Source organism: Drosophila miranda, chromosome XR, assembly GCF_003369915.1.
Source record: "Drosophila miranda strain MSH22 chromosome XR, D.miranda_PacBio2.1, whole genome shotgun sequence".
Taxonomy (NCBI): Eukaryota; Metazoa; Arthropoda; class Insecta; order Diptera; family Drosophilidae; genus Drosophila; species Drosophila miranda.
In genome coordinates, this window is record NC_046674.1 from 21840000 (window position 1) to 21867552 (window position 27553).

At 44.7% G+C, this 27553-nt stretch overlaps 1 long non-coding RNA gene across 1 annotated transcript; it reads right to left on the minus strand.

Annotated features, from left to right (window-relative positions):
* Positions 1-485: 485 nt before the first annotated feature.
* On the minus strand, positions 486-20586 carry LOC108165555. The gene is made up of 6 exons (XR_001775972.2): positions 20188-20586; positions 19982-20133; positions 14651-15169; positions 14510-14585; positions 3057-3105; positions 486-2991 (listed from the first exon to the last, which is right to left on the minus strand). It is a non-coding gene; the product is annotated as an uncharacterized LOC108165555 (long non-coding RNA).
* Between the last annotated feature and the right edge of the window lie 6967 nt (positions 20587-27553).

Below are 27553 nucleotides of genomic sequence, written 5' to 3' on the forward strand. Positions count from 1 at the left end.
AGATTACTTTTGTATACTATCCATACGAGGAGTATGGATTGTGCCTGTAGCAGACGGGGGATGCGGATGCTCCTGATGCTAATTCGTGGTTCAGGTAGTAAGCGGAACACAATATTTTTCCCATCCGCTGCCATTTATCGGTCCGCTTTCGGACAGGATACTATGTCTTAATATAACGCAGATGATACTGTTACTTCACATCAACAATAGTATTGTATGTTCTATTGTTATAGTAATTAATTACTGGTATTATTCAATTATAAAACCAAAAAGCTAGTAATTTAGGTTTAACCTATTTAAAGGTTGTTCACTTGATATCAGCAAACTTTTTTGATGATTTTTCATATATAAAACCACATATGTGCTATCTAAAAGAGGATCAGGATAATATAACTTGCTTATCCGAGGATCAAATCAAAGGATACATTTTAAATTTGTGTGTATAATTAAAAAAGGCGAAAGCAACAACAAAATTCGTATATCTCTTAAGCAGAATAACAATAATAATAGATTATTACAGCAATCAATTACAACAGTGCAACCCCGAATGCAACAAAAAGACCATGTAACGTATCGCGTAAAAATTACATGTGCCAGTGGCGCACCGCACTCAGCGGCCATTAATGGAACTTCAATGATCGAAAACGTCCGACAACGTTGCATACTTTTTGGCGGACCCCAGACGTTACCCAACACTGCCAACAAGATCAATTTACAAAACAAAAAAAACCAATGCAACACCAACAGAAAAAGTTTATAACAGTGTTGAAATTACAACCGTTTGATTTGATCAATTTTTAGAATCTATATCTACATATTTAAGTCGAAAAGCAACCTTCTATAGTCCCATAATTTTCTTGGTCATACATCTGTGTGTTCGTGAAGTTCAAAGAGAGACTCCGTAATGTGTGTATCGTATTTTCGTATACTCGTATATTAATGATCAGAAAGTCAAACTAAGTGCAACTAGCCATGGCGATCTCTCTCTATAATGTAAAGTCTCAATCGAACATTGAAAAATGCCTTTTATCTCTTATTTGGGAATTGAGAATTATCGGATCGATCGATTCTTTGACAAGTCTTTTTGAGATAACATTTATGTTTTCTAAGCATAATCGAAAGAACAAAATGCTTCTAATTGATTGTTATAAAATATGCTATTAGACATTATCTTGGCCAAATGTGATCGTCATCATACTCGCATTGTTATTACAGGAAATTTGTTATGTCATTGATTGGGCGAATTCGGTATTCGTTTAGAATAATTCTTAGTAACTATAAAAATCATCCAATACATGTAAGAGCGGTCAAAACCAACAAAAAAAACTCTTTGACCTGCGCGGCCTAAACTGGGATGCAAGTGAGGGATTGCCATCTTATCCGAATTGATTGCTCTCAATAAACCTGCCATCCTTACTTAATCGTAGAAAAATATTGGTATGATTCTTATGCGCCATGAAGATCTCCCAGTCTTATTGATCCGCATAAACTTCACGATTCCTATAATATCCACTAGAAACTATGTATACAACGTTGTCCCTTTCGCTTGGTATATTAAATGTACTATTAATTCCCTTCTTCTTCTTAAATTACTGATACTGGCATTCCTTTCAAGTAATCAGTATTAGTTTTCTATTTTGAATGCATGCTTATCTCCTTTAGTCAGGTTAAGTCTAATATTACTCGAATATTAGCCTAACATCTATCTTTCCTGGCCCTCGGTCGGCTGGGCAGGAGCAGGGCTGCGTCTCTGCCTGTGATCCGCGCGTTGGTGGCTTGGTGTCTCATGGCCCACTTGGTGGTGCAGTCATTGCATATCAACGTCCAAATATTACTTCTCCATTTGAATCTCTTCATTGATTTGATAATCACAAGTATTACTGCATAATTACTTATCAACAAGATGAACTTAATCTAACGAGTTAGGTCTTCTGCTGATTCTAGTTTTGATTACTGTGGCATGCATTACTATAAGTGTTCCGTTTTTTTTTTTTTGTTATTGACGTATAATGAAGGATAGAAGGAATTGCGATACTCGAGGAAGCTCGTGGAATGAAAATGATAGTATCGGGAGATTGAAAAACAGATATCTGGTGATACCTATAGATCTCTGACAAAAACGTTTCTTGTCAACAGCGTATGGTGCATGGATAGGTTGTAAGCTGGACTGTCTGAGAATTGTCAGCGCAAATAATAGCCCAGCGCCCCACAACAACAGAGATATTATAAACTTTAATAAGTTACAATTTTTAAACTGCACCAGAATCTTCGAGATTCCACTTAAGAGTACACTACATACTATACTACATATGTACATTTGTATTATTATTATTATTATTGTAAGGCCTTGTTGCACTTTGACCTGGCATACATACATACATACATATATCTTTGGATCTTTGGACCGGCCAGTTGATGTGGTAGAACCAAAGAACCCTCAAAATGTTGAGGTCTCCTGCTGTAGAGTGCAGAGCCGTCACATGTACATAACACCCCGCATGAAAAGGCAACCGAGTCGAGTCGGTGGGATTGAATCGGTACTCGCTTCGTTCGGTCAGTTCGAATCAGCGACTCAACTTTCTCATTACATCGAATCGCACACCCAAAACGGACTGCCCGAAGCAGGTATCGTCATTTTTACTGTGTCAGATCCGAAAAGTTTACTTCATAATGAGTGTGTTGCATGAGTATCCGTAGTGCTCGCACTCGGTTCGGGGTGATCCGGATCTGACTGAAGAAAGGATTCGTAATGATCGAAAGCTTTAAAGATGTATGAGTGTAGCTGTGTTTTTATGAATACTGTTGATTCATGAAGCATCAACCTACAAGAAAATATGGTGTTTACTCTTTTCATGTCTAATGTATACTCGTATACACCATTGATACTAGAGCTATTATAAATATTCAATAATGTGTCTTAAAATATTATTTTTCCCATATAGTTAATTTTCGATCCATCCATCCATCCATCCATCTTCTGTTCCAAATGCTCTGAAAATTAAAGAAATTATTAGTGATCTGGCCAGAACAATGTAATTTCAAAATAATACACAAACCATATCGATCCGAGAACATTATTTTATTGATGGCGTGTCAGTTTTCAATCTGAAATAGAAAAAAAATTTCATAAATAACTTATCCAAATTGCATTTAAAGTAAAAAAAAGGTTTTATAAGCTCGCTTCAGCTGATGCTGAAAAATGATCAAAGTTTCACTTTTCAGCGTCGTCACAAGATTCTTGTTAAAAATATACAATTTTCTACAAGAGTATGCCGAGAGAAGACATATCGTCTGCCGAGTGGAGACAGTCTGTCTGCTTTGACTACCTGTTGGGGATGCACACTATTGAAAGTGCTGAGGCTGGCTGGCCCCGACTCATCCATCGGATAAGAATCTGACTCAATGGATTGAAAATGAATGAATCAATTTCATACCAAAGCAAAGTTATTTTTTGTTTTTGTTTTTGTCTTAATGTCGGAATTAAGAACGCATCGGCCTTTTGGCTTTTCCACATCTGAAATATCAAGAAGATTAACCGTAAGATAAAGAGTTTCCGGTCAAACAAAATAAATGACAAAGCCAGATGGATACAGTGGTGGAACGTAATAAAGGTGGCACTGGTACAGTTTTCTAAAGAGCATTTCTGCCATGAAAATGATCGGCTAAAGGACAGGTAGGTCATTTAGCACAATCCTTAAGCACAATCCAACAAAGCTTCCATGGGAAAGTTTATCTTTAATAAAATTTAGTATGCTATTTCTGATAGGATTGTTCACTTATTGTGACAGAGCTGTGCTCGGATCGAACCTGGTCGAAATGTATCGAGTGTGTAGAGTAGCGGCACGACTTTTTCGGACATGCCTGTGTGGTGCGGTGCGGCATACATTTCAAAACAAAAGAACTCCTAAATGAAGCCCCAATGCATTGGAGATGTTGAACGGGCACACAAACCAAATAAACACGTCGCTTCCATACGGACCATACGGTCCCCACACTTCAGGTCCAGCTAATTAATGACGTTGCTCAGTTGGTTCCCTCTCACTCGATCAGCCCGACCAGGCCCGACCAGGCCAGGCCAGGCCGAAAGGCAGGCACTATAGAGGGCCACTATAGAGTGATGCCATTTTAGTTTTCGTTTTTCCTTATTCTCGTACTTTGGGGACGACGGTGTCGTAAGTGAAGTGCCAATAAACACGTGATTTACTTAAGCTGTGATCGAGGGTAAGGGAGGAAGAAGGCTGTCTCTCTGTGTGTGTGTGTGTGTGTGTGTGTGTGTGTGTGTATGTGTATGTGACAGTCAAAATCATGGGGCTTATCGCTTCCATCGGCCATCAAGATGCCGCTCATTAATTTTAAAATTAGGCGGGTTTTCAAGAAGAGCCAAGAAATGATGTCCACCTATAGCTTAAGTCGGACTAAACTGGCAGTCTCGACCCATTCCATCCCATCCCATCACATCCCTCCTGCGCAGTCCCAGTCCCAGACTCGATGTTCCTCCCGGACCGACCGACCGACAGACCGACCCGATGCATTGCGACCGACCATGAGTGCATAAATTAATTAAGCCGCTCGGAATGGGAACGTGTCGACCTTTTGTCTGGCATTCATTGTGGAGAAGGCAGCGCAGCGGTGGAAGCAACCGCGCGATGGCGGCTTGGCGGCTTGGCGGCTTGGCGGCTTGGCGGCTCTCTTGCCCATGTCTCGGTTGGCCCTGGGCCTGGGCCCATCCATTGGTGGACCCATTCGATGTGAGTGCATGTGCCGCTGCCGGGTGCCGGGTGCCTGTGCCGGGTGCCGGGTGCCTGTGCCGGGGTCCAACCGGCTCGGAGGACGCTGTAAATTAAAAGCCGCGCCGCGGCTGGTCCTTTATGCAGCTCCGACCGACACGGGGCTGAGTCATTTGCATTTTGCCTACTGCCGGTCGGTCTGATTATGAAAGATGCTGCGTGGGTGATAAATGGTTGTGTCAGTGTCTAGGCCCACACCCCACCAGAATAACCATGGACAAGCAACGCCTTGCGATTGTTGCATTTTCGAATACCACATTTTCAACCCCATCTCGGATGCCGGCGCTCGTTAACCCCTTGCTGGGCCGTCGGTGGGAGATTAGCTGCCGTCCTGCCAAATTTATCTGTGTTCATCCCTCTGCTGGCTCGGGCACTGGGCCCTGACAAGGGCCATGGACCGAAGCCAAAGCCAAAGCCAAAGCCAAAGGCAACATCAACATCAGCATCAACACAAATCTAATAGATCCCGATTGAGATTTAATTATTTCACTTAATTTTCTGGCTGAATTGATGCGGCCGACTTTGTGCTTAACTTTCATGTCGACGTCCTTTAACAAGTTAATGAAGCGAATAAATTTCTTGGCAATTATTTTGTGGATTGTTTTAATTGACCGCAAGACGTTTGCTTCTAGACGGACCCGAGACCCTGCTGCTCCTGCTGATGCCCTGCCTGCCCGCAGATGGAAATGGAGCTGGAACCAGTAGGAATCAAAGGATAAGGCGATAATTATCCCAGCTGGAGCTCGATAATTAACTAATTGGGCCAGACATTAAATCAGAAACTATGTAAGCCCAAGTGAGATATTCACCTGCCAGTCTTGAGTGTGTGAAATGTCTATTCATTTTTTGTGCAAACTGAGGAAACTGAGGAAATGGCCTTCTGTAATGCATAGGTAACATACGATACAGGCACTGTATAACCTAGCTAGCAACCTACTCCAAGCGAGAGCCATCATCAGCTGTATCTCCCTGTCCGGCCGGACTTTGTTTATGATGAGTGATTGTTATGAGTTGTCAAAAAGGCATGTGACCCGAGGTGCAGGCTCGTGTGTGGTACAGACCAGGGTGCAGGACGGCGCAGGGCGGTGTGGGGTAGTGCTGGTCCCCGTTAAGCAGGAAATCCAGGCAGGATCTGTTAGAATATGCCGTCAACATATGCAAATGTTCACTTGTCTGGTGCCGGGGCGGGCTGGGGCTGCTGTGCTGCGCCGGAGTCGCGTCGAAGGTGGCATAAGTCGGTAGTAGACGACCGACCACCACGTGACGCCGTGCTGCAGATATATTTCAATATTTCCACCCTCGCGCACTCCAAGTGGAAACTTGACGGAGCACACGGTGCTGCTGGCTGTCGACACCGCCCCTCGATAAGAATCAACCCTGTTGTGGGTGCTTGCCTCGCCGAGAGTTTACTTTAATGTTTTGACAGTAAAATAAACATATCCAAGTACTGCTCTGCCCTGCGCTGCCCTGCTCTCCTCATCGTAACATATGAGTATGAGTATGAGTATGGGAACGTGCATGGGTGCGTGTCTTTGTACAGGAGGCATACGACTGCGCAGGCAGGCTTCCCCAGTGCGGCCCAAAGCCCATAGTTGTCAAATATAATTCATCATTCCATTGAAACATCAAAGCCGGGGCAGGCTGGCCCGGCACAAGGCCACCGGCATAAGTAAACACAAAGTCGCCAACAGCATCATTATCAGTTTTGGCTTTGACTTTGGCTTTGGCTCTGGCGTTGGCGATGGCGATGGCGAGTGTGTTTTTGCTGGGAAGTAAGAGGAAGGGGAAGGTCCAGTACGTCTGGTCAAGTACGTCAAGTCAACGTCCTGAGTACCGTCTGGCTGGGGCCGTCGAAAGCACTGCCAACAGGGGCCAAGTGGCAGACAACACTATGGAGAATCTCTGAAATAGTCTGGCATTCTCGTTACAGGGATTACTTTAAATTGCGACTGGTAGCCACTGGAGCTACTGGGAAAAGCGGCCCAACACTTTACCGCAGGGGCAGAGCCAGAGCCAGAGCAAGAGCCAGAACAGAAACACTTTGGTCGAAAGATTCGCATGACGTCCTTTTAAATAATTAATGTCAATTAGAGGAAAACCTAACTTTGGCCATCAGTGGAAAAGGTACACGGACGAGTGCGAGTTATTCGTCCCGGAATCAGTACTCACAGAACGGCAGGTAGCCTGGCGAGGACTGTCTGTATATCTGTAGCTGTCTGTCATAAATATTTTATAAGATCAATTACAAAGCACTTAACTTTCATGAATTTAATACGAAAGATGATGCTCCCCCTGCCGCTGCTTCTGCTGCTGCTCTCCTTCTATCAATCTCCGTGCCTATATATAGTACAGCCAATACAGCCAAGTATATGCCAAACAATCAACACTCAACACAGGAAGAGCAATCGCTTTTCCCTTGTCGCTATCTTCCATGGGACAAGTGTAAGCCGGAAAATGCACACATATGCGCACACGGACGCCCCTCGTATGTTTTTGGCCTCGAGTCCTAGTCCTACAGTCCATCAGTATCGGCCAGGGGCAATCCGTATATATTGTAGTAAATGGATAGTCATAGTCGCAGCAGCCTCACCAACAACCAACAACCAACAACCCCAAAAGTGCCTCTTTGCTACCGGCTTGAACACCGACGGCGCCTTGTGCACGGGGACTCTACTCTGCTGGGGACTCTCTGCTGAAAGTGCCGTGATTTACTTCCCTTAGATTCCCGCAGTAAAGCAAAGTAAAATCCCAAATAAAATAAAATTAAATACGCATCAGGAGCACAAGTGCTTAAGGCCCGCGGCCAGGTCCTGTCCTATACTGTCCCGGTCCTTGTCCTTGTCCTTGTCCCCCGTCTGGCCGAGAAATCGAAGGTCCGTAGACGCTGATAAAAACAATATCAATACCCACTTGCCACTTGCCACTTGCCACGGACGAGGCACAAGCACTAAGCCCCAGTATCGGATGAAGCGGGCGCGTGCCGATGGCGGCACACACTGAATTCCCCCATTGATATTCATGGTCGATTTTGGTCTGATATTCGTATAAGCGAAAGCAGAAAACAAAACGGAACATACATAAATAAATAAAATTTATGGCAGCCCAGTCCCAGGCCCAGGCCCAGTCCCAGGCCCAGACACAGGCCAGCCTCGATGCAGCAACCTTCCCAATTGGATTGGGCCTCGATGTGTCGGATTATTTTCATTCCGTTCTATTGTTTGATTTGAGCCAAAGTGTATCAATCTTTTCATATGTTTCCCCAATCAATTTAGTTATCATTTGGTGTGGGCATGTACATATGTACATATAATAAGCTGGTTTAGTGGAATACGCTGACTAAGTAATGACTTCTAAAATGTTACGTCTTACCGAACTAAAATGTTCATAAAAGTATTAATAGAGGATTATTTTTACCTTCAAACAAGAAATTACAAATAATCATTAATCATACAAAATATATAAATAAATAAATGAATACAAAATGTAAAAAATCGAGTATTATAAAGATTAAATTAATTAGTTTGTAAGTCTTAATTAGAACTTCCCGAAAAAAGTTGTTTTTCTAAGGATTAATAAACAATAATAATGACGGGAAATGTATATTATCAGAGGACATAATGGCGTGCAGTGAATGCCTACCGAAACTCGGAAAATCTCGAAGTAGAAGGATTGATTTCCCCTTCTCCGACACTTGCCAGAAGTGTGGGCATTGGTGTGCGTACACACTTATTAAGGGTCGAAAGTCGAAAGAGCTCTAAAGTTTCTGTTTATCTAAATGCTGCATTGTATTTCTAAAATGTCCCAAGAGATTTTCTGAGGCGTTGAAGCGTGCCACCCCGGTTTTGGGCCAACAAAATGCAGTGGTTTCCGGTTCGCCAGCGACCCGGCCGTCCTGCCTGCCTGCCTGCCTGGCCGGAGAGTGCGGTGGGTGTGGGCGTTGCGGAGGTATGGGACGACCCGGCGAGTGGGAGTTAATTCGCCAAAGTCAGTAACCTCATCAAAGAACAGCTAGCTAACCGTCTGTCGGACGGGGCGTGCCCCGGGTGGGGTGTCGTCGTCTACCATCGCCACATTAAATTTGCGCCAAACGACGTGAGGCGCATATGTTTATGAGTCTCGTCGAGATTGAGTAGTCAGAAGAGTCGGTTGCGGCGGAGTGCCGGGCCGGGCAGGGCCGGGGCATGCCCATGGTTAACCGAAAACGGAGCAGGACGCTTCGTGCATAAAAGCCTCATGGTCACCGTTCCTCTAGCCTGTAGCCTGTAGCCTGTAGCCCGTTGCCTTTGCCGTTCGCCGCACGCTGCCTGCTAATGGATTTCGTGGCTGCCGCTGCCACTGCCACTGCCACTGCCAATTGAAGGGTTAGGGTTGAGACCGCTTCGCAGCATGCTTTCAATTTACTTCCACTTCCACATCCACTTCCTCCACTAAGGGCTCTGCCCTGCCCCCCTGCCCTCCTCTGTTACTGTTGTTGCCGTTGCCGTTGCCGTTGCTGCTGCTGCTGCTGCTGCTGCTGCTGCTTTGCTGTGACTTACGCACCGTGAATGAATGCGCTGTTGATGCGGGGAGGGGGAGAAGCTTACCCGGGTCCAGGGCCAGGCCCAGGCCCAGGCCATGCCAGAGCAGAGCACGGGGGATGCCCTCGGAGGACGCCGCCGGGCGGCTATTGGGGTTTTTGGTGCACGCGACTTTCACACTAACGTAATAAAGAGCTCAACGACACTCAAATTGAATACGTCTCATGGTGCGAATGGCGTAATGATTTTCTATGTGGAACTCGATGCAGATAATGGTGCGACACCCACGCTCCCACTCCCGTTCACCCTCTCTCCTTCTATATATATTTCACCCCTCTTGATGGTCGCATCCGGATCCGGATCCGCACTCGCTCGCCCCATTCGCAGCCACCCCACGTACGTAGTGTCTGGCGGCGGCGGCGGCGAGCTGGGCGTTTCGTTTTTGTTTTGTTTGCGTGGTGATAGAAATTAACCCCTCAATTGAGGTTGAATTTAATTTGGCGCAAAATGGCAAAGGGGGTGTGCTCTGTGTGTCCTGTGTGTGTGTGTGTGTGTGTGTGTGTCCTGTGGATGTGAATGTGGATGCTCACATCGCCGCCCAGTTTGTACAGTTGAAAATGATATCGCTGTTAACGCTAAAGGGCCATTGTCAAATTGTCTCTTATTAATTATGATGATGCGTGTGCCGCTCTGCTCTCCGCTCGAAGGGGTGGTGTGGTGTGGTGTGGAATGCAAATTTCGGGCCTTGGTATGGGTTTGGGATTGGGTCTGGGTCTGGCGTCTTTAACGTAATTTATTGCGTGATGCTCGGTGGCAGGCTTAGAGTGAAAAGTTAAGACCGGCAGAGAGAGCGTTGGGAGAGGTCCATGAGTGAAGTTGGAGTGTGTTCTGTTCAGAGCCTGCCTGGCAGAAGGAAGGAGGCAGGAGACAGGAGACAGGGAGTGTGGAACATGCAGATAAGGTGGGATGCCGTTCTCTGAATGAATTGACTTGCTTGGGTGCAAAACTATGCATGGGGTATGGGGTATGGGGTATGGGGCATGGGATATGAGGCAGGGGGCACCCATGCAAAGTTTGCTTAATTTACTCCAGACAATGGAAGCCGCATGAACAATGGGCCACACAATGCCATAGAGGCCTTTGGCCACCCACTCCGGGATGACCACTCCACCTCCCACCATCACCACTTTTAATTCCATTCGAATGCAATTCGACAGCTGAAGTTTCAAGGGAATTCGACGTTAGACTGGTTCAAAATTTCTTTTGCCAAAGAAACTTTTCAATGAAACCGAACCGGAGATCCCAAAAAATAGTTGTTTCCGATCCGCTGTTTCTGATTCGATTCATCTATTAGTTGGGAAAACGCTGGGGAATATTATTTTCCTTCTGCCTTGGGCCCTGAATGGCTCGTTTAATCCAGCTAATTCTCCAGGTGCCTCTGTGCCTCTCTGCTTTCGAAGGAGAAGCCTCTCTTCGATGTGGATCCGGGCAGAATTATCAACAGGACTGAGGCCACACATACGGATCACATCCGTAAGTATCTATGATCCGAAATATATGTACCTGATCTGCACAATATTAGGTATAGCCCGAAAAAAGAATACTAATTCCCATGAGCATGGATCTAGCATTATGTAATCCCCCAAGTTTGATATAAAACAATGCCATACGCCCTATGCCCTGCCCTGCCCTTTGAAATATTCATGCAGCTTCTTTTTGTACTCCAATCAGGTCCAATTTGAAAGCCCACGGTAAAGGGCAATTAGTCACCGGATACTGTGGCTGATACAAAGGCAAAAACCAACAGACACCTGAGGTGTTGCAGGGTGCCACATCTCGGCGTTAGCTGGGTCCCTAAAGTGCCACAATTTATGCAGTCGCAGCAAGGCACAAAGCGCCTGCTGATCGAGTCGCAATTCGCGTTGGAATCGCCTTGGAATCGCGTTTCATTCGCGGGCGATATTTCATTGCTTTATTAAGTTAATTTCATATATCACAACTGTGGGCGCCAGTCTCGTATAGAGGACATCTCCAGTCTCCAGGCGAGGCTGTGGCGCGCAGCTTGAGCTCGTTACTTTGATGCATTTGGGGCGCGCATCGGTCAGGGCGCGTTTATTTGTGGACGGACGCCTCTTGAGCAACAGCGGGACATTACTCGTACTTCACGGGCGATCCGTTCCCCTGTCCTCGTCCCCAGCGAACTCGTTCTACCCGCATAAAACACATACATGGCAGGCGGGGGGGACTTGAGCCAGTTCACTCTTTGAATCTAACTCTCAAGCAATGTTCTAGGACTCGATAAGATAGCTCCCTAAGCCAAAAGTTCAAGCAGGGCCCAATTGGCAACATCATTCAAATGATTTGCAAGGAACCCCAGTCTCCCACCCCACCCACATATATCCCTATGCTGAAACATCGAACATTGGAGTGCCAGAATGGCAGAAACAGCAACGGCAACCGCCCATTAGCCACATGCGCGCCTGCGTGACACATCGGCATCAATCAAAGCTTCACCCGTTCCCATGACTTATGCGGGGTTGGGGTTGGGTCTAACGTGGGGGTTGGGGGTCACACGAACCTGTAGAAACGACTCTCTCTCTCTCTCTCTGGGTCTAGGCGTGTATTGTATTTTCGTTAGGCTGGGCTGGCTGGGCTGGCTGGCTGTCTCTGCCTGCTGCGCCTCAAGCGCGTAAAAAGACATTTTGACAAATTCAAGTAGCGCCATCTACACTCGACTTTAATAGCTTTTATACTGCTTGTCACGATATTTCATCAGTCACAGGGCCATTGCCCAACCACGACCAACGACAACGATACAAAAAAAAAAAAAACGAAACGAAACGAAACAAAAAGAATGGATTGACACACATGGAAGTGGCAGTGGCAGTGGCAGTGGCAGGCAGCCGGGGCCAGGGAAAAGTGAAGGAAGACGGCGACACAGTAGCGCGAATTTTATTTGATGTTATTTCCATTTGAAAATGAGTTATTGACACATGTATCCACCCCCGAAAAGGACCAACCCGCAACCGCAGGACCAGGACCAGGACCAGCGCCCCTTTCCCCATCCACAGATCTACTACCTACCCCCACCCTCCCGACTAGGCCAAAGGGCGGGGGGAAGGTGGGGGGTGACATTGCGTGGGAGCGGCCTGGGCAAAGAGCGCGCGCATAAATTTTGGGTGCCAAACACGGCTCCCCTTTGTTTTCGTAGCTGCCAGCCCCCTATTACACACTTGCCTTGATTCAGACTCTGCGATTTTCTTTTTCCTTCCATTTCCATTTCCCGATTTGATTTATTTTATTTGCTTTCTATGGCACCCGCAAGTGCTTCCACCCAATGCTTTGCTTTATTAATATCGTAGGCGTTGCTAGTAACGTGTGGGTGGCATCTACGAGGGGGGGGCGGATTCATTATATTCCCACAAACAACGCCAGCAGAGAGCGGTTAATCAAATATCCCTTAATACGATAGTTATACTCGTACTCGTACTCCTGCCCGAATCCTGGCATAAGTTATTGCTCGTCCTTAAGGGGTCTGCGGTTTGTTTTCTGTGCAAATAGTGGCGCTTGTTTAACTAATTGTGAGATTTTCTGGTGTTTAATCATTGAAATCCCATCACATTTCGATTACCCAAAGATATTTAGCCATTGTAAGCAACAAATTTAATTTTTAGAATGCATTTTTTTAAACACAATTTGTCCCCAAATCGCATAGAAGATTTTTCCAGCATTTTCTTGCTTAAACGCACTTTGCTGTCTTTAAAGACTGATGCTTTGTTCTATTCCTAGAGTCAGCAAATTGACTAAGACTTTGGAAATAGCTAGATGACTGATTGCTGAAGTACATACATACATACATACATGCATACATAGATGAACGAACGGAGCTGATTACGTACGTGTACGCCACATTAGATATTCATACGTATACGAATACGCATCCGAATTGAGCTTCAGGGAGGGATGTGGGTTGTGAGATGTGGGTATAGGGGATAGGGGATAGGGGATGGAACGATGAATGTCCTGGAGCTTGGAGCCTGGTGCCTGGTGCCTGGTGCCGCCCAGCCACTGTTGCTGTCTGATAAATCACATATTTTCGCTGATCAAATCAATCTAATTGACATCACTCAAAATGATGGCGAAAAAGTTTCCACATTCATTCTTGCAAAAAAATGCGAATAAATGAGTTCGCAGAGGATGAGGGGCCACCTCTCAATCGTGCCCCGCCCCAGGCTCTGTTTTGGCTTAATGGTGGCTCTGTTTCGCCCCTTGTGGTGCGTTGCGGCCCCGTCCCCCATCCCATCCCCCAGTTGCCTATGCGGTAAAGCAGCGTGATTTATTTTCATTCCGATGCCACTGCCACCCAAATTCGACGCTCCGTCATCCTGACATTCGAATTGAAATGCAAATTCTGACGAATGTGCGCGCTGGTTGCGTCGCCCGGATGGAACACGGTCCGGGTCCTGGTCCTGGCCCGGGCCCGGGTCCGGGTCGCTGGAGAGGACGGGACGACGAACGACGACGGATTGACTGACGAATGACTCCCGGCAGTAGCGAGAGTAGGCGGTAAATGAGTGCGCTGCTACATGCCATGCTACCATGCCATGTGTGTTACTTACTTCTCTGAAATATGTACAGAGCCAGCACGGCACACACATGTGCGAAAAGCCCGCCACATAGTACATATACTCGTACCTATCCGTATCCGTATCCGTCCGTAGGGGTATGTGCGTATCATTTCACATGCATCCCACGCCATTTGAATTCAATGGCACATCTCATTTACTTTCGCATCATTATTTTTGATGCCAGTGAGTACCTAAGATGTTTCAGGACCGAATCCGATCGATTATTGGAGTGTATTGTTGTCACAGCAGCGGCAACATTGAACCCCTGAACCCCAGAACCCCTAAACAGCTAAACCCCTAAAAGATATTCATGTTTCATGTGCACCTTTTAGGATAACACTTTGAAGTTTAAACGGGGGACTTAACATTCCGAAAATGGCAAAAATCCCATCTTAAATTTAAGAATCGTTCGTTTCCAACCAGAGAAACTCTTTCAGTAGTGCAGCATTGTTTGTTAATTACTCGTATTTGCAAAGCAGAGGCGAACTTACTAAAGGGAGCACTTTATGGTATACATATGTGTTATATACATATTCTTATGTACGAGTATGTGTGTGGAAGGAATGTATGCACTCACCCAGACAAGTTCTGAACTAGGTTCATCCTCTGGATCTAATGAAAGCGGCGGCCAGCTTCATAAGTTGATACAGCATCTGCGAAATATATGCAAGTATGTAGGTATTTTTTAAAACAGTGTCTGCTACCAGAGTGCGCCTACTTAAAGCCGAGCGGCTAGCAGAGCCCTTCCGTTCCGTCAGAGAGGGCACCAGCCACACATGAGCTCTTCTATCAGCCAGGACGTGGTACGTGGTGTCGGCCAGCATGTAAATGCTGCTTACAGGCGCACAGACAATATTAACAATTCCCCGCAACTTGGATGACACTGTGTCCTACGTATACATGTGTCTGTCTGGCTGGGTGGATCGTACGTGTGTGTACGTGTGGTCGTGTGTGTGTGTGTGGCTGAGGATGGTGCGGCGAACATTCAGATATTATATGCACATAAAGTGCTCCTTTCCTTTCGTTTCCATTCCATTCCTTCAACTGCAGCCGAGAGCAGGCAGAGGCGGACCCTTCCCGGTGCTCGGTGCTCGGTTGCCATGTTTGTGTTTTCGTCCTCGCCATAGTCGACGCCTCCCCCTTGTATACGTTAACAACTGTATCCCTTGCGGGCTGTCGACGATGTCCTCTTTGATGCCCTGTAGGAAATGCAAGCAGTCCGTGTCCTTAATGCATCCTAAAAGTATACCACGATATTTGTAAAGTTATCCAAGGATCACATGGTTATTATTAGTGACATTCTTATAGATAAGCTTTACGTCTGTAAATTCCTTCAGTACTTGATAGAAATAATACTATTTTCTTATAAAGATAATGCTAAATATAATGGTTAATATTGTTGAAATTATTCAGTTAACTGTATGCCCCAAACAGTCATTAAAAATCTGGACATTCTGGCCCATCTCTAGTCTGAAGTCTCTACACATCCTGATATGCCCCGTGTGTGTGTGCGGGTGTGTGTTTGAGTGGGTGTGATCCTTGGACTGGTGCCGTGTCAGTGTCGTCGTCAGTTTCGGTCCCGGCGGTCCAGTCCAGAGTCGCTGGTGGAGGCAAAGTAAGTTGTTCAAGTGGCAGCTTAATTCGCATAAAATGAAAACACGCTGTCTACATTGTTCCTACAACTTTTCGAGTTTTTTATAGCCCTTAAAATGGCTGCTAGACAAAGGCTTAACAAACGGTTACGTTACTGTAGAATCTATGTACCATACACACATACTCGTACAAGTGTCCATACATACATACATAAACGGGTAGCTCTTGCTCTTTGTTGTGTCTGTGTTGGGGCATGTGCTTTGCCCCCTTGTATTCAGTGTTCAGGTATCTTGAATTTAAATGCCAACTATAATAGTGTGTACAACAGGCTCATTAAATGCGAATAGACACCGACAGTACTCGTGCCCACATACTATCCATATACATATGTATATTCTCACTCGATATTAGCATTAATTGGTCACTAAATTGCCAAATGTTCTTCTTTGAAGATGCATATATGGAGATGGAGCGGAACACACAACACCCACACAAAAAAACCCCTAAGAATCGAATAGTTACACTTTTGTAGATTTTAAAGAAAATGTACCTCTTTATACATATCAATTGATTTGCAGCGAGAGTGGAAATTGTATAAGGGACTTCCCTTACTTTCACTTACATTAATATATTTCATGTTTAAGATACACTTTTGTTTGATATTTATTTTGAAGAGTTTAGATTAAATAGTTTAATACATCTGGGTTAAACTCGAAGTAAATTCCATTCAATTTTACTATGTTTGGATTTAAAAATCTAATATTTTTTTGTATATTTTGTATATACGGAGGGGGTTCCATTCTCTCGGAGTATACTCTAAGTACATATACATAGATCGAGCGGATCGTACAGATAGAACGGAAACACTGGCTGTCGTAGATTCTGCAAGATTTTCATATATCTATTATTATTTACAACACCAAGACCACAGAGAGATCAATCCATCGGGTTCTCTTCAGTTCGAAGCAGAGTCTAGCCAGTTTTCACTGGGATTAATGATTCGCGACGAGGAGTGGCTCTCGCCACGAGAATATTGGATATGACCTCTTTTAATTTTGTTTTCCTCCACTCGACAGCCAAAAGGAAAATCGATAAATGCAAATTCATTTTTATTGTTAACATTTAAATAAAAGGTTGCACTTCATGGACAGTACACAATGTACAAAAAGGGGGAAGGTGAAGGGACAGGGAAAGGGAATGCCACCTCCGATAAACCAACAGCAATGAAAGCAGTCACATTTTTTTGTAAATTCAATATTCTTCATCCGCCTACGCCAGACGAACTTTGCCGTCCTTCCCTCTCTCCACCTGACCAGCGGGAAACGAGAGGCAATTGAATTTAATTTTGGCCAATAGCCGACTACAGCATGTCCTGCATTAAGGACAGCTAGGACACTTGAAGAGTACAAACCAAAGCACAAGCCATATGGAATATCTAACGTTTCAACGTTGTGATGCCTTATATTGTGTACAAATTGTGTGGATATTAAAGTTAAGGATGATAATAAAGACATTACATAGGAATTTGGCTAGAAAAAATGCACTTCCTGCAATTGGAGTCTGGTATTTTATAATAACAGCAGGGGCTGTGCTGCCACAAAAAGCGTGCCAACCGAATGAGCAGCTTAATCGCTGTCACGAACACTTAAAACAACAACAGTGTAGGGGCCGCTCCCGTGAATGAGGTTGGTTCCTTAAAAAGAGGAAAAGAGCAAACCTGTTTCTCAGCTGATCGTTCCTTTGCGTTTTGTTTTTTTTGCTTTTGTTGCTGGCTGTTTGTTGTTTGTCAGTGACACCGCTGGTCGGTTTTAATTAAAATTGTATGCTTTTGTAGGGGTCTCATCGCAGCACTAGCCATATATAACATATATGTACGTATGCATCCTTGGGCAAGGCCCAACATAAATTCATTCTCAGCCATTTCCATTGGCTGTTTCAAATTTAAATAATATAATTTCCCCATTATGAGAATCAATTTCAGGCCGGTCTTTTTTCCTGATTTAATTGTGAGAAAGGTTTGAGAGTTTTTGATAAATATGCTTATGTAGAAATTTGCAAGCTTTCGCAATAATTTACACTCTTAATCAGGGTTTTTAAGAGAAATGTGCAAGTGCGTGCTGGTGTTCATAAAAATGCATTTCGCTGAAAGTATTGTGGTTGGAAAACTTCACAGCGCCTAATCGTACGATGTGTAAGAGGATGGATGCCAACGAATGGAAAATTCTATTTCAGTTGAACACGAAACCGAGTGTTGCATGTTAACAGACTGAGGCGGTAGGCGGTAGGCGGCAGGCGGCGCCTCCGATTCGAGTAGGAATATTCAATTGCGCTCTAATTTCTGGCAAAAGATGTATGTACATTTTTTTGAGATACGCAAAAACTGACCCAAAATCACACTGGCTCCTTGAAATTATACATATCATTAGAAAGGTTAAAAAGAGAAAAAAATTGTAAAGAAATCTATTTCCATCGGCTTCCATCAATCGACGAAATGGTATACGCTCGTAGTCTAGCAGTTCCCACACCCAAAAAGCAGGCAATGACCCTTCATGTAGGTCCAACTTCTTGCTCCACTGCACTTGGGTGCAATCCGGTCGGTCGGTCGGTCGGTTGCATGTGGCCCAACTCGCCGTCGCAGAGATCTGCGGTGTTGCAGTTGCAGTTGCAGTTTAGCGGTTATATTCAGCATAAATGAATAAGTAATTTATTTTTATTATGGTGCAAATTGCGAATTGAATTGTTTTTAATTATTCCATACTTCGTCGGCTGCTGCCGCCAATTTTTCTTAACCGCAGACAGGACTACCCAGCCGTTGAGTAGCACCCCAACACCACGCCTTATGCCATGACTATTTGCCATAGAAAAGCAAACACAAATCATACCTTATTTAGATATCAAAATATCTGTCGGAAAAAAGCCCAAGAAATGGCAAATATTGGCAGGTTGTGAGCACAAGTGCAAGATATCGACATCTGACATGTGGTGTGTGGTGTGCACTTAACACATACTTTAACTTAATACATTTTATGGCCAACTTCAGGGCCTACACTACTGCACCACTACTCAGGGAAGCCTGCCTTCTACTGCGGCAACAGTATGCTAATTTTTAGGTTACGTGTGCGCTTCGAAAGATATTATTTCGTTCTCGGCTTCTTCTGCCTTTCTGCCTCTCTTTTTTCTGACCATAACAAGACGGTGAGTGAATTGCCGCTTCCTCGCCGGCTGCGGCTTTCCCGAACTAATTAAAAATTCCAGCGCCGCAATTGCAAAAATTGGTCCCTTATCGGTTGTATCATCGACGCCACGAACGAACGCTTATATATAGTACGAGTACAACTACGAGTATGAGTATGAGTACAAGTATGAGTCGAGTATGATGCGCTGATGAATAACTGCCTAGGCTAAGGGTGGCTAAGACGCGGTCGAGACGTGGTGGCAGCGGCAGCGGCGGCGGGGGGGAAAATGGTAAAAGTACATTTATGAATATGATTATTTAGCTCATGATAATTTTTTGTTGTTTTTTTTTTTGCTTCTTTCTTTCTTTAGCTTTATTTTGCAAAAGCGACGGAGGCGTTTTGCGAAACAATTTCTGTTTATGGTCCCAGACACGCGACGAACATATAGCGTGGTCTTCCATCATAACAGGAGCGAGAGAAACCTCTTGGGAGCTGGAGAAGGTCTGTTCAAAACCCATTGAATGGAACTGCCTCACTTTTTATGTACTCCAAATCAATTCAATAGCGTAAGAATGCCTGTGTTTACTCGTTAAGTTCTGACTATTAAGCACAGGTGGTCTCTGCAGATACAAATTCGTGGGGACCATTTGTTAGGACAATGGCACCACCTTACACATTCGCTGTTTTGTATTGCATTGTATTAAATCTTGTGAAATATTGATTATGCTAATGAAACCTTTGACATGTTGAATTTCAATTAAATTAAAGAAAATTCCTATCAGTACACTCAGAGAAAAATGGCACAGCTCAGAAGAAACACACCCATTATTAAATTATGTATTCGGGGTTTAAAGTACAAACAAAGTGAAATTAAACGGAATTCCCTCTTAAAAAGTCTTTTTAATATGGCACAAATGTAATCTAAATATTAAAAACTTTAAAATAAATAGAATATATATTTAATTTATTTTTTATCAAATATATTTAAACTTAATATGTGAATATTTAATTTAAATATGAAATATATTTAATTGTAAAATTAAACATATTTAAATCAAATATTTGTGTAATCAAAATGTAAATGAAAATAATTATTTTTACAATTTCCACTCTCGGATCAAATCTGTTGGTAGGCATTTTTAAATCTATGAGTAAATATTAGTATTTCAGGTATTTTTCTCTCTGGGTATAATATAAATTCTATATCCACTATAACATTATTTCAAAGAGAATCTATAAATAGTACCAGCAATTGAAACACTACTAAATGTATTATTTACCTGAAAATGAACTGTCTTCTTCGGGTCAGAAGTGAAGGGGGCGGGGGCCGGGGTGCCGGGTAGCAAAGTCCACGCTGACGGGTCACTTGTAATGCTTCCACATACACGAGGGAGGTCGAAGCGTTATACAGCGCCGCCGTTATACAGAGACGCTGAAAAGCACGTGACAGTAAACTTGAACACTCAAAAAATTTGTTGCGTAGTACTTTGGCACTTTGGCAGCGGCTTGGCCAAAGGTGAATGCTTGAAGCAGTCTGTCTCTGGTAAGTAAACATGTCGAGTAGCTAATGGCAGAGACCTGAGGGCCTTGGGCCTTGGCCCAATCAGGGGCACGCACTTTGGGATTCACATGCTACGATATCTATCACTTCCTCTGTTGTCAGTCCACAATCGAAGACGATGAAGGCGATGAAGACGATGACGACGACACCACATCCATCCCACCCTGCCGCAAGGCAACCTGTTCCGTGCGCCCGCCCGCCGACTGGGTCGTGGCGAGGGTCGCTCGCCTGTGCCTGTGCCCGTGCCTGTGCCTATGCCTGTGCCTGTGCCTTGCGCGCCCACTCTCGTCCATGATGTGCGCATTACCGAGCTCGAGAGCATACTAGTCGTGTTGCATGTTCGCGCTCGCTCGCTGTGCCGCACTTAGTTCTGGCTGCCGCAGTCGGTTGCAAAACTGAGCGGGGGTTGCATGGCCCACGGGGCGCATGGGCAGTGGAAACAGGTTTCTCCTGCCGTGTGCGAAAGGGACGGACGCACAGAGGCAGTCACGGTTCGCACTACTCTTTCCAGCCAGAAGGTGGCCTGGAACAGGCGCAGAGGGGAAACGCTCCGCCCCTTGGTGCAACGGAATGGATGGTGGCATACCCATAGCCATAGCCATAGCCATAGCCATGGCCCATGCTTCCACTGTCTTGGTGTTTTTGGGTTAAAACTTTTGCTCATAGACTTGGCAAGGTTTTAATTAGTACATGTTCATGGATCCCGAAATAAATACCCCCGATGTGTGTAGTATATATGTATATATATTCTTCCTTTCAACTAAATGTGGAACATTGCCATCTATGTGCACTCTACATCCTGTGATCCTTTGTAAAATGTTTTTAAAACTTCGATACAGGACGGGGACCAGGACCAGGCCCAGGCCCAGGCTCAGGCCCAGGACCCCTTATGCCACCTATGTCACCTTCTTGCCAAATTTGCCATAAAAATTGTGCATAAAGTTGACAGCTCGACTGATTAAAGAAGCTGTACATCGATATCGAGTGCTTAAATAATGCCAACGTTGCAACGTGGCCCCAACCGATCCGAAAACAAGCCTGCAGCAGCAGCAGCAGCAGCATCCCGTGCACACACAAAACTACGGTGGGGGGGTATGCATGTTAGACGCTGGGCGGAGGGGGAGTGCACAGAACATGAGATAATCAGGCAGAGGCTCAAAAGGGGCCTGCCTCGCCGTCCTCGCCGGCCTATCCTGCGCTACTCTCTGTCGAAAATTGCATCCATGTCATGCATGCGCATCCATTCATTACCTAGTGGCTGGCTGAGTGGTCGGTCGGAAGACGACAGCGTTTGGCGTTTTGTATCCTCAGCAAATATGCCGTGTTCGCATGTTATCCCAAATGTCCCTGAGTGCTCAATGGCACCCGCTGCTCCTGCTGCTCCTTCGGCTCCTGCTACTCCTCTGTCCTGTCCTGTCCTGTCCTGTCCTGTCCTCTCCTCTCCTGTCCTGTCCTTGCCTGTCCGGCCAGACAGTGTGTACTTTATTTCACCGAACGAACAAACATCTTGTCGAACGAGCCAGCAAATGACTTTTCTGGTCTCAACTTTCAACCGTTGTCCTTTCTGCATGTCCATTCTATTTTTCCTTTTTTTATTCGTTACCCACTAATAATAGTAATAGACTAAAAGGTTTTAGTCTCCTCGGTTCGCATGAAAGAACACTAATCCTTGCTAGTCCTACTTATCAATAAAAGCAGAGAGCCACAGAGCTCTTAATTTCCGAGTAGGACGAAGGTAATTGTTACAATGTAAGTCCATCCATATGAAAAGGTCGCATATGATCGGAGTTCAATCTTTCAAAAGTGAGATCTAAAAAATGAAATATAGACTGTTGGACTTGCAACTCATTTGCACCTCTGAAGCGAAGATAGTTTCTATGTCAGCTATAGGATGTAAAGACCCGATCTTGGAGCTCAAATTAATGTACAAACTTGCCGCAAAAATGTTGGTACATTGTGGCAATACAACAGGCGTTTTATGCCCGGAATATATAATAAAGATCCACCTTTATTAATCAGGGAAAACGAATCTTTCTAAGCTGCTCTTTGATCAGCTTTTGAGCAGGATTTCACGAAGATTGGATGGATTCAAATTGTTGTCCAAATGCTCACGCAAATTAAATGAATGTTTATTTCGATCGGCAGCTCTTCCATGATAGTTTTCTAGCCCAAATATCTTGGCTTGCCGACAACCATATTGCGAAATGATCTCTATAAGTTTTCATGGCATTTCCCCCAAGCGCACACAAACTGAACATTCAATGTATTTAAATAATTGATTATGAGATACTCAGTCGCAATATCGCAAATGTAGCCAATTCACTGTCCGGCCAACGATAGTTTTGCGTGGAACTTTGGGGCCGCGCTACCACAAAATTGTAGCTTGCCCATGATCTCCAGTCCATGATCCCATGATGGCGAACTCTCGACTGTGCGACTGTTCGTGGCAGAATATGAGAGCGAGATGTTGGCCAAAGCCAGGTACACGGGCCGGGCAGGCACTGTCTGGCCAAGAGACAGCCATCGCTGGAAGAAACATGAGCCAAATAAAAAGCCCATTTGCACACAAATTTACTTCCAAAATGCCTAAGATGCGCATCATTCAAACTGAATGGCCGTGGAAGTGGCCGTGGCAGTGGCCCGGGAAAGGGTATGGGTATGGGTACGGGTACGGGTACGGTAACTGGACACCGGATGCAGATAAATCTTTGGGTTGCCGACCAGCCCGAGAGCGAGAGCGAGCCCTGGAAGCAAGTGCGTTGTCAGGCCAGAGGCCCAGCAGCCACCGACCGCCTTTGCCGAGGTTGAAGCTCGATCGGAATCACGAGATAAGCGCGCTTGCCACAATCCCTGCCGCTGCCGCTGCCCCTGCCTCTGTCACTGTCCCTGTCCGTGCGGACTGCGACAAACTTAATTGCGCCTATTCCTGCATTAATTGTACACACACGCGCGAAGCCCCTGGCTACGGCGATCCCCAGCCTGCTCCTGGCCGTCGGAATGTGTTAATTAAATATTTAAATTATTCGTACATCAAGCCCCAATGGGATCCTTCATTGCTCGAATATCGCTGATGCAGCCAGCCAGAGTTTACAGACGCGGCACGCACGAGGCGAAGGCAGCCCCGCCCCCGCCCCCGACCCCTACCCAGCCCCAGCGCCAGTCCGCTCTTCCTTCCAGGATACGTACACTTTTTGTCTAGACTGTTTTGCGGTCTGCAGCAGCTGCAGCTGTTGTGGAGCCTAAAGCTAACCATGTACAGGAGGCCCTGGACACTCGGGTTCGATCAGCGGCGATTTTTTATTTTACTATTTTTTGCAGCAGCATTTGGTAAATGCAAAAATGGCGACACGCGTCCTTTTGGGCAGAAGCCACAAAACAATTTCAATTTTATTTTTACACGTATCAGTCCCGGAGCCAACTATTTATAGCCAACAGTGGGTGGGGCGGGGCGGGGGTAGGGGATAGTGTCCTTGCGATGGAGCAACTCAATTTAAATATATTAATTAAATGTACTCTCCTATGGCGTCCAACTGCCGTGGGACTGGACTGCCTGCCGCCTGCAAATTGTGCAGTTTTGTACTCCACTTTTCGGGATTTCCTCAGTTGATTTTCAGCCTGGCGGCGCCCCAACAGCCACCGACAATCGACAACCGACAACCGACAACCGACAATGCAACTGCAAAACGACGACAGCCAAGCAATAAACATGTTGGCCATCAATGCACATTTCTGCATAGATAAATTTCGAAAATACTTACGATAGAGGTATTGGAGGTACAAATTAGAGCTGCGGGCCCCAAAGCTCGGCTCCAGCTCTCCAGCTCCCCAGCTCCAACTCCATCATCAGGAGCATTCAGCCGTTTAAAAGCCAACCACATACACGGGCTCTTGTGTCCATGCGCTAGTGTATGTGTGTGTGTGTGTGTGTGTGTGTGTGTGGGTTGCACAACCGCGGAAGTTGCAAGGTCCACGTTCGTACACCCGGGTGTAACCAGCGGCGGAGGCAACTACCGCGGCCGCCCTGCAGCGCCAGCCAGCGCTCTAGAATGAGTTATAGAGCTTGTTGGCGATTTTATTGCCACAGCGCAGCCATAAAATATGGTAAATTATAGCGGTTTGTTGTTTTGGCCATTTTGTAGCCGAATAATGTTCTACGTGTGCGTCCTCAAGCCCCAATAGACCTGTTCATGTTTCAGTCCCGTCCCGGATTCGTTACACACGCCCACAACACAAATGTGGTCTTGTCAAATGGAAACGCGACAAGTCCCTCTGTTTTGCAGAAACAAACTAAATAAAAATAACTGAACTGAACAGGCCATAGCCCGTTATTGCTATCTTAATTATTTTGCATCAAATACTACTCTTCCATCTGAGATTCTAACTTCTAATCCTAGCTCTAAGAATAAGAATAGTTATACCTTCAGTTTGAATACTTGACATTTTGTATCCCAAGTCCTGTCAACATAAATAATCCTTCCATCACTTTTTTTAGCACTTTACATAGTTTTTGATCAAATGTCATAGTCCCTGAAGATAGTTCAATCGAACAGTGGAGATTACAGACCAGGCAAACAGGACGACTACATTTATCCCAATTAATTGCATTTTACTGCCAAAAAATAATGAAAAAAGATCTACGTAGGTTCCCCAATCAATTAAAAACTGATGCAGGCCTGCCCTTGAGCACTGTCTATTGTCGTATGTATTAGAAACGTTTTATTGTTCCTGACTTTTCAATTACATCCGCATCCACCCCCAAAGCATCGCATCCGATGCTGCTGTCCGTGGTGCAGCATTCGTAAAGTGTGGAATCCCCCTTGCCACAGTGCAGCGATGGGGCAATTGTGCGGAAAACCCCTAAACATGTTTCGGGTTAATTTAAAATGTGGCCCAGCCAGCGATTCGCACAGGACAAAGCCCAAAATTAATGTTGTCATTTTCCACTCTGCGGATAAAATAGCCAGAGAGTCAGCAGCAGCAGCAGCAGCCGACAAAAGTCCATGGTGCACCATCGTCTCATAATGATCTGGGGCTGGGGTTGGGGATGGGTTTGGGCTTGGGGTTGAGTCGGGGTTTGGGGGTTGGGGGAAACGGAACAGAACAGTTTCAGTTGCAGGCGGCAGTTGCATCCCAGACTGTGACCATATGCATTTCCGAAAGAGTGCAATTGACTGCAGATGCTACCGTGATTCAAACAGCTAATTTCAAAATCACAAAATTTATCTAATTGTTCTCGCAGGTCCATGTCCACACGCTGCACCGTCCAGGCTTTAAAGAGTTTACCACCTTTCCTTTTCTTTCCTCTAAAATGAACCAAATTATAGCTTTGTTTTTAGCATGCAAAAATTATAAAAATTAAATCCACGCCATGCCGCACCATACAAAAAGTTCCCACCTAAAAAATCTTTGTAATTCTTATTCCTTTTATTCTTTGGTTTTCCGGCAACTAATTCTGGTCTAAGTTTTCTTATTTTTAATCTCTATCTTGTTTCATAATAAAGTTTATAGATATATTTGAATTATGTGCATACACATAGACATAGGTATATAGTTTCTATGTATGTTCAGTTTTCTGTGTTCGGAGCCAATGTATCTCTAATTAATGGCAATAGCAACATGGGAGCGGTCGCATTCAGAGCATTTTTTCGAAGAAAGATTTAGGTATAGATACATTCAATCATGGGACTGATGTGTTTCTTCGTCGTGTGTCACATAAATAAACGAAAATAATTAATCGTGGATGTCGAAATAATTATCGACCTACCCTACCCTACCCAAAAAGCAGCTTAGCCAGAGAATTCCACGGATTCGGATAATTCAAAGCACTGTACTACACATTGACATTTGATCTTTTCGTAATATACATAAATCTTAAGGTTTCGACCTTCGAAAAAGCTTTGGTAAACGAATGCCGACCCCACTTACCATACAAGGCGATTTTGAATCAAAACTCTGGTGCAGGAAATGCTGGAATGACTGGAAAATATGTAGCATTATCCGTTGGATCTGTTCTGCAGGAACCTAATAGAAATACTAGGGAACACAGAGTACTCGTTGTACATTCATATGTTGTGTTAATGAAACTTTATTTTATTTGCATCGATTATTTATTTACAGATACTGTCTAGCGTTTAAAATGATTTCGAATATATGGGTGCTGTGCTTCTTATAGCTAAAGAATTAATGTGAATTAACTGTGTGTACTGTGTATGTATGTGTGGCATGTGTAGGTAATACCGCTGCTGATCGATCGTTTATATATGTATTTATATGCATATATCACAGATACTCCATTTTGTCTACAATTTTACTTACATACCTACATTTCGTATAAGTTAGAACAAGTTACTAGGGATACCTTTGCTAAAAGTTGCTAACTTCAAAAAAAAAAATTAAAAAAAATGCATATACCCATTCTACAATTTTAATATACGACTAAGATATCTTGAATTATAAATTACTAATCATGGTTGCACGCACGTTTACATATGTATTTGGCCGACTATTTCTTATATTTCAAAAGTCAAAACTCCGTTCAGAAAAAGTTTAATGGTATACTCGTAAATATCTGTGTATGGATGTATACATATATGTTTGATTGAACGATAGAGAAACTTATGTGTGTACCGCACACCGCATGCCGCACTTCCGCATTATAGGACTTAGGCTCTAATACAACTTGAACGATTACAATAGGGGGCTTAGGCTTAGGCGGTAGCTGCCGTTTAATGTTATTAAGTATTGTGGATTAAGCACTTAAGGTAGGTAGGTAGAAGGAAGTTTGAAGTTTGTGTACAATACAAGTTAAGACAAAAAGTTCGAGTGATTTATAACACGGCGATGTAGTGTATGGATGTTTCTGAAACTTGTATTGAGATGTGATGCTGCAGAGGCCACAGCATACCACACCACACCACACCACACCGCACAGAAAAGATGAATGAGTTCTGTTCTCAAGGCAGAGTCTCATTGTGTTGCGGGGGGCTTTCGTGTGGTATGGTATGGTGTGGTGTGCGTTTATTTCGAGTCATTAAACTCGGAACGGAGAGCCGAATGACTCAAACCCAACGGCATGACAAACACACTGCTGTGTCTCTGTCTCGAGCACACTCCAGAACCGGGCACGCCCGCCCGCCCGCCCCCTCCTTACGATGTGACTGGCAGGCAGGCAGGCAGGCAGGCGGCAGGCAGCGCGACGTGTGTGTGCGTCTCTCGCTTGTCTGAAAACTTCAGTCGGAGAGTGGAGAGTGTAAATATGCTAATTAAAGTTATAAAGTGAAATAATTTATGA